The sequence below is a fragment of the Mytilus galloprovincialis genome, chromosome 1 (genome assembly GCF_965363235.1).
Source record: "Mytilus galloprovincialis chromosome 1, xbMytGall1.hap1.1, whole genome shotgun sequence".
NCBI lineage: Eukaryota > Metazoa > Mollusca > Bivalvia > Mytilida > Mytilidae > Mytilus > Mytilus galloprovincialis.
Window position 1 is genome coordinate 33,495,862 of NC_134838.1, and position 8,719 is coordinate 33,504,580.

Here is an 8,719-nt window from a genome sequence, read left to right on the forward strand (position 1 = left end):
AAATTTCCATTTGTGTAGCATTGAATCAACGCAAGGGTACATAATCCTTAATAAAGTAGTTATTACTATTAAGAGGTATGATAGTTGTATGTGTTGTTGATGTTTAATGCATCTTTAAGTTAATACAAGTCTTTTTTTTTTAAAAGTCTGTTATTTTTACAAAAGTTACCATACAAAAACCTTTAAGCCAATCTACCCTTTTATAAACATGGAAACAACGCTTATTCAGATGAGCAAAAACAAATACACAAAAATGTCACATGTGTACAGGATATGCTAACTTTTCTTGAGCATCTGAAATCACCCCATGTCTTTGGTTGGTTTAATCTGTCTCAGTCTTTAATTTTCTATTCCGTGGTTTGTCTATTAATTGTTTTTCGTTTGTTTGTTTGGTGTGTTTTTGTTGTTGCCATGTATATTTGTCATTGATATATGAGTATGCATATCAAATGGTCTCTCGTTTTTAATGGTGAGTGCTACATTGTATTTATGAATTCAGATTCAATAGTTATATATAGTCTCACCACATTAAACAATCATTTAAAACCAGATAAACAGCAATATGCATAAGTTAAGTTAAATATACGAGTAATTTCTTCCTGATTAATGGCTAATGAAAGTGTACATTATATATACAATAACTAAGGAAAATGTCTTTCAGCAAAGTCATCCGATCTTATGTTAAAGCATGATAAATGAAAAGCATTCAATAAGATTAAATGACATCTTGATGTAAGCTCACCGTTTTTTATTTCTTTACTGAATTTCAAGCTAATACATGGAAAGATAACTTCAATCTAGCGTAAATCATATCGTTTACGGGTACATAAGTACGTACTTCGTAATATGATTTTTTATGATTTTTATAAATAGTTATCGTGCCTAGTCACATTTTTGAATCAATGGTGCTGCATTGTTTAAAAACATTACATTCAATTAACCGTAAACTGATATTATGGTAGCATTTAATGTATCCATCATAATTATATCTCTTTCGGTTTGAAGATATTTCTAGTATGAAGTGCGTTTTACATAACATATTTACAATCTTGATACTGTTGCTGGTGCTGGGTGAGTACACATAAAGATAGGCTAAAGTAAGGGGAAAAAGGGTGGTGGTGGGGGTAAAACAGAAATAAATCTACCTGATATAGGAGGTAAATCTAATTATCTTACCTCCTCTACATTTCTAGGAATATGATTGGTTAAAAGCGTCCTCGTGGAAACCGTGTATATTTAATATTAGGTTAGTTGGGAGGCGGAGCTTATTTCATACACGGTTAGTAGTGGAGTTACGTCCCTTTAGAAAAACAAAACAGTACTGAGACGAAGAAAGTGATGATAAAGTGAAATAAATTCATAAAACACATTTAAATCTAACAAGTTGTCATTGTTGGCATCTGTTTTTGTAGGATCAAAGGAATAAAATTGAGAATGGAAATGGGGAATGTGCCAAAGAGACAACAACCCGACCATAGAAAAAAACAACAGCAGAAGGTCACCAACGGCAGGTCTTCAATGTAGCGAAAAATTCCCGGACCCGGAGGCGTCCTTCAGCTGGCCCCTAAACAAATATATACTAGTTCAGTGATAATGAACGCCATACTAATTTCCAAATTGTACACAAGAAACTAAAATTAAAATAATACAAGACTAACAAAGGCCAGAGGCTCCTGACTTGGGACAGGCGCAAAAATGCGGCGGGGTTAAACATGTTTGTGAGATCTCAACCCTCCCCCTATACCTCTAGCCAATGTAGAAAAGTAAACGCATAACAATACGCACATTAAAATTCAGTTCAAGAGAAGTCCGGGTCTGATGTCAGAAGATGTAACCAAAGAAAATAAACAAAATGACAATAATACATAAATAACAACAGACTATTAGCAGTTAACTGACATGCCAGCTCCAGACTTCAATTAAACTGACTGAAAGATTATGATTTCATCATATGAACATCAGGCACAATCCTTCCCGTTAGGGGTTTAGTATCATACCATCATAACATATATGAGAAGAACATAACCCGTGTCATGCCAACAACTGGTTTTTGAATAATTTTGTTAGTGAACAATATAATAAAGGAGCAAAGACTGGCGTCCAGAATATGAACCAGCATACAATAATTCAAGTAATGTAAAATTGATAAATCTGTTCGGCTAAACATGTCAAACGCTATCAGTATTAATTAGTTTCTTAATTATATTAATGCTAACTGTATTGAAGACTTGCTCATTCAGATAGGTCACTTGTCTAAATTTTACACGTAAATATAGTCGGTAAGATAAATTCGTTACATAGTGTGCTAGTGACGTAATACGGTATATATTGGGTCAGTTAATTCCATATGGGGATTCGATCTTCGCTCTCACCCCATATGGAATTTACTGACCCCATATATACCGTATTAGGTCACTAGCACACTATGTAACTAATATGATTACCTCGAGTAAAGTAAGTTTTGTTGGTCCCAAAAATTTTTTTCCAAAAGTTTACAACTAATTCACAAAAAAACATAGAAAACTTAAAACTAAGCAACACGAACCCCACCAAAAATTGCACGATAGCTTTTGTAACGATTTTACATGTGTATGTGTTAAAGGTTTGAAATAAACAAGAAATCAATTGTAAGATATACATTTACAATCCTTTTGTTCACTTTAGAGACAATCATAAGGGTGCCCTTTGTGTTGTGATTTTTTTTTTATAAATCACTTGAATGTCTCGTGTACATCTTCAGATATCCTCTATCGCCAAAGTTTTGATTCACTGTCTCCATGAAACTCGCATGAAAAAAAGCTAAAGTTTCTGATTTAGATATTTGTTTAGGATAATTGTGCATTATAAGCATACGACACTCTCTATACATTAATATAGGTTTGTCGTGCATAGTCAGCCCCCTTTTACATCTTTGTAAAACTATAAAAGTAGAATAAAAAACTGATGAATAATCTCCCTTTACAAAATTTAGGAGACGTATGCTTGTCAATTAGCCAACTATACACTAGTGACATATATCTATTTACATAGATAGATATAATTATCATATAGAGATTTTATGGATAATTTGATTCTACGGAACAGTGTGACACATATATTTTTAAATCTTTTGAATTAAAGTTCAAATTTAAAGTCGGTAAAATAAAGGTCATCTTGCATTTTTTTGAATAATACTAGTATATGCGCTTTTAAAGAATATACGCAGTACTTTTTGTGACTTATTGTTGATAAATAGTTTCTTATAAATGCAGAAAAACAGTAAAAATTAAAATAAAGTTATTTTATAAAAACAAATTAAATGGTATAAACTGTTCAAAATCTTGATTTTCTCGATATCAAGTGCAATCATTTTTTTTTTCTGTTATGACTACGGACGGAAAAGGGGAGTAAAATAAGTCCTTGCTTTTCCTCTTTTTCCTGTTTTTAACGCTTACCCAACAATAAACATCGATAAGTTGACAGCATAGTTACGTTAGCCCAGAAGCATTTTTCTCTCAAAAAATCCCTTTATACCTTAATATAACACTAGGTACTTTACTCGCATTTTGAAAAATCTCAACCGGTCGCAAACTTCCTTTATATTTCGATTTCTTTGTTGTCCCTATTTATACTTGTTATGCCGTAAATCTAATTAAACTCATCATAGATACCAGGATAAAAAAAATGTATTGACATTTTTGTTGGAAAAGATTTGTTCTTTTTTCCAATTTGTAGAAATCATATTGTAACGTATCTTTAAAGTTGCAACTACTGTACACTCTTGATCTTTGCTTCTGGTGTTTGATCAAAATTTTACAGTAATCTTTATGAATTGTGCTTACTTCGTCTATATACTTCTTGCTAGCTTATCTGGTTTCAAATTAAATTCTATATAATTTATATATGAATTTTAAAAGGTTGGCAGACATATTGAACGTTTCTGTTTCTGTTTCTGTTTTAAGTTGTGTTGTGGGAGCTACCATTTTATTTTCATGGGGTAGGAATAAAATTTGAAAAATGGCAGGATCGGAGTTTTGAGTGCACTCCTGCAAATTGAACCAAAATGACAGAATGACAATTCATGTAAAAAAAGTCAGGATCTACTGATAAAAAAGGCAGGAACGAATAGGGTGACAAAGATTACACCTACTAAACTAATGCAGGTCAATTTTGTTCATCCTTACAACCCATCAACCCCCCTCCCTTCCCACCTGTAAAAAGCAAATGGAAGTTCTGTAAGACTCAATTAAGTATCTATGTGCATATGCGCATAAAATGTATTCATTCATTTACTTATATTCTCAGTGACTAAGGGAAGAACAGAAGTCGACGATTGCTACTACTATTATATGACCTATGATTGTGAAAATAACGAGTAAGTAAGATTTGAACTACAGTCATACACACATATTCTTATTATTGTGTCAAAAACCTTAGCCGTATTTGGAGTAACTTTTTGGAATTAGGGGGTCCTCAATGCTCTTCAACTTTGTACTTGTTTGGCTTTATAACTATTTTGATCTGAGCGTCACTGATGAGTCTTATGCAGACGAAACGCGCGTCTGGCGTACTAAATTATCATCCTGGTACCTTTGATAACTATATATGGTGAGGGCGAACCTTACGGATGTGATAGGTGAGTTCAACTCAAAACTTCATTAATTTGAATTGGCAGTGTTCCTACCAAAGATCTGTGGTTCTCTCATTGCACTCCGTCGTCCTCCTCCGTCACAATGACGGGATGTATAAGTACAGAGCCACGTCAAATGAATATTACCAAAAACATAGAACAAATAAATAATTTACTTTTAAAAATTGTGACTTGGATAGAGAGTTGTCTCATTGGCACTCATACCACATCTTATTATATCTATAAACAGTTGAAGTATATTCATAAAGACAAATAAAAGAATACTAAAACACGTTATTATGATGATGAACAACATCAGTAATCATAATCTATACTTCAAGACCTTCCCGTATTATTTTATTATTTGTGAAGTTGATACGTATTTTTCATCAATAAGGTCTAGGTACCTTATGATAAACTGTTTGTTTTGTTTGATAAAAGACCACAAGATCCAATGTCTGAGCAGTAAGTTGATGAACCAGGAGTATGTCACATAACGTCTAGTCCTTTTTCTAAAAAACATCGGAAGGTACCAAGACCTTGTTGATAAATGTTCCGTATCAACTTCACAAATAATTACATGATGGTCTTGGTGTATAGATTCTGCGATCTGACGTTGTTAATCATCTTAATAACGTGTTATGTTGTTCTTTTATTTGTCTTTGTTCTATCTTTATTATTACTTTAAATTTTTGGTCTGTTTTCGGTGATATCTATTTGACGTGGCTCGGTACTTGTACATCCCATCAATACGTGTTTCTTTGGTACATATGACTAGGCTCGGTACTTTTAAACATCCCGTCATAATGGTATTGTTCTATTATAATGCCATTATGTTATGGTTCTTTTATAATTTTGAAAATACATTGAATGACAAAATTATTTTATATCTCTTCCTGTGTGACGTTTACATTCTGACGTCAAACACGCGACTCTACACTAGAGATGATGTAAACCTTACCATTCAGTCACAGGACTTCAAATATTTCAATCCTTTATGGGTTGATTTAAAATACATATATAAGTAAGCAATGAATGTGGTTGTTAAATTTGATAGATTTTTTTGTGTGTTTCTTTGTTAAATCTTTGTATGTTTTTGTTCAAATTGAAATTCTGACACGATGATGACTGCTGTACCCCTATTTTGACCTTTTATATCTGTTTTGTTCACGCATCGCTGTAAATATAATAACATTAACGGTACCAATTTTCCTGCACCAGATGCGCATTTCGACAATACATGTCTCTTCAGTGATGCTCGTGGCCAAAATATTTGAAATCCAAAGCTTATATAAAAGATGAAGAGCTATAGGAATTTGATTGATTGATTGATTGTTTTTTGCTCTATGTCGCATTACCACAAAAAGGCTATATCGTGGCGATAATGGAATTTGATGCGATTGCATACAAGTGAGAGGTTTAGCGCTATAATCGAGGTTCAATCCACCATTTTCTACATTTGAAAATGCCTGTACCAAGTCAAGAATATGAAAGTTGTTGTCCATTCGTTTGATGAGTTTTATCATTTGATTTTGCCATTTGATAAGGGACTTTCCGATTTGAATTTTCCTTAGATTTCAGTTGTTTTGTGATAATATTTATACCACTGGTTAAATAACTTTTTTCTCGGACACAGGTAACGTTTAAAAAGTCTGAGTAGCAGCTAAAAGGTCTTGTGAACCGAAAAAGTTGGGAAATATATATCCCATATGAATGTGAAGTTGGAATATTGCTACTAACTTATCATTAAACAACTAAGCTCATGACTATCTAGTCACCACGGCAAATCGTCCTTAAGACTGGTCCCATAAGGTCCAATACAAGTTCAATTTTTATAATATATTTAAAAAATATCATATTATCTAATCAAAGAAACAACGACGGAAACTATCATATATAGCAGAAATAGCTATTACTTTTGTTTTATATTTTGAATCAATCCAACTTTTGTAGTACTTTTTCCAGAACACCAATTTATTCTTTTATTTGTCTATAGCTACTATGGTAATCATGTTTGGCAATCGAAAAGGAAGTGGTCATTGGCTTTTGAACTCTATTGCAATTGGTCCGATTCTTACGCAAAATGTTCTGACGGAGAGTAGTTGGATAAAAGTGCTTTTTAATGAAATATTGTGCTTTATTGACATTTCATATTAAAATGGTGATCTTTGACGTATTTCAAGACTCACTTTTGTGTTAAAGTCGTTATTATACGTTTTCTATTGACAGACTTGTTGAATCAATAGTCGGAGGAGTAATTGGAGGTCTCTTTGCACTCGGTATATTGATATTTTTCATATGTGTATGCTATCATAAAAAAACAGCACGACCAGGACGCGTGGTAAATCCAACAGCTGTTCCTACTGTAACACAAACTCAGTGTAAGTTTACCTTTATCATTGTTGAACTATACAGAAGAAAGGAATATGGAGGAAGATGACGCCATCCTCGTGGTTTTCTTTTTTTTTTAAACAAATACTGTTCAATAAAACTTAAAACACATTAGTGATTTCCTACGGTTTTTACTCAAAGAAAGCATTTCACATACCTATAGTTATCAACAAAACATGCAAAACACCGTATCTGAAACATTGTTGAATTTGAAATTTGAACTCAATAGATTCTACATGTTTAAAATCACAACAGTCATTTTACAAAACAAAAAAGAAAGCTCTTACCTTTTTATATAAAGGCATACGATATAAACAGCACACATTTGTTGTTTCTTCTGTGTAAATTCATCAACGTTTTTACATCAATGATATGAAAGAGGGACGAAAGATACCAGAGATTGATAATAAACTGACAACGACATTGCTAAAAAGAAAAACACAAACAGAAAAATAATAGTACAGAAGACACAACATAGAAAACTAAAGACTCAGCTAAACGAACCCGACCTAAAACAGGGAGTGATCTCAGGTGCACCGGAAGTGTAAGCAGATCCGTCGTGTTGCTTATGTTATTTCAAATCCGGAAAATAGTTTAATTCGGTAGGTCACATTCGTGAAAAGGTAAGGGTTTTGTAGTTAAAGAACATATCCGATATCGTCTGTTAAACGGTTATTCCATAACCAACTCGTGATGGCGTCCGTAAAATTTACGAAGTGATGATACCAACTTCACCATTTGGAACTCTTGGTTGAATAGCTTCCTTGTGAGCAGCAATCCTCTATCAAGGAAATCATGGTAGGGAATACAAGCCCGGGAATATCTTATCAATTGGGAGTTATATACTTCGTATGCAGGTGCTGCTGGAATGTTGCTACATAGAAATGGAAAGTTCACAATTGGGAGATATGACTTTCAGATGCTTCCGAAGCACCCGACTTCGTCCGATTGTTTAATGGTTTGTTTCTTTATATTTTTACCTTTTTTGTAATGTTTTGTAAACACCGGGTTTGGGGACGGATATCGTCTTCGTTTGTTTTATTTTTGTGTTTTTTTCTCCATCTAACGGGGTTTTAATCCCCCTCGGTGATTTGTTTGTTTTCAAAACCATTCATAATGCATATCTTCTTTTCCAGTTGGTGGAACCTATGGTAATAATTTTTCGAACCACACAACCACCCAGTTTGGATCTCAGTTTACATAATGTCAACAGCAACAGTCCCAGCCTAATCCGTATCAACAACAGTCCCAGCACGATCCGTATGCTCCACCACCAGCATTTAGTTACTAGCATAACAAGTTGGATATTGATTCCGCGTGATAGAGATGTTACATAGTCACTTTCATAAAGACAGTACTAAAATAAATTGTGTATTGACTTTAATGAATAAAATTATTCGTAAAATATATTGCCGCTCTGAGTCTATCAATAGCAAAGTTGATTATGCCATTGTTAAAGAACGGAAAACTAAACAAGATCGTTCATCATTATCATAGAACAGTCAGTTTATATCAAACTATAATATCTGTGCGTAAAAAAAAACAATTAGCAAATAATCAAATGTGCGAAATGATATGAATTTCTATGACTTTGTTTATTCTAGATATGTTTTGCAATGCGAACACATACACAAACTTTTTTTGTCATTTTTGTTGGTGTAAACTACAAACAAAATGAATTGGTGTTTTTATCAAATTTACTATCAATTACAAAAATAT

The 8,719-nt window shown here is 33.1% G+C and overlaps 1 long non-coding RNA gene across 2 annotated transcripts; it reads left to right on the forward strand.

Moving 5' to 3' along the window:
* Nucleotides 1-966: 966 nt before the first annotated feature.
* LOC143075575 (uncharacterized) lies at nucleotides 967-8,719 on the forward strand. Of its 2 annotated transcripts, XR_012978360.1 has the most exons (4): nucleotides 967-1,071; nucleotides 4,285-4,354; nucleotides 6,839-6,990; nucleotides 8,137-8,719. It is a non-coding gene; the product is annotated as an uncharacterized LOC143075575 (long non-coding RNA). The 2 variants fall into 2 exon arrangements; XR_012978373.1 differs by lacking the exon at nucleotides 4,285-4,354 and having other exon boundaries at nucleotides 973-1,071; nucleotides 8,137-8,718.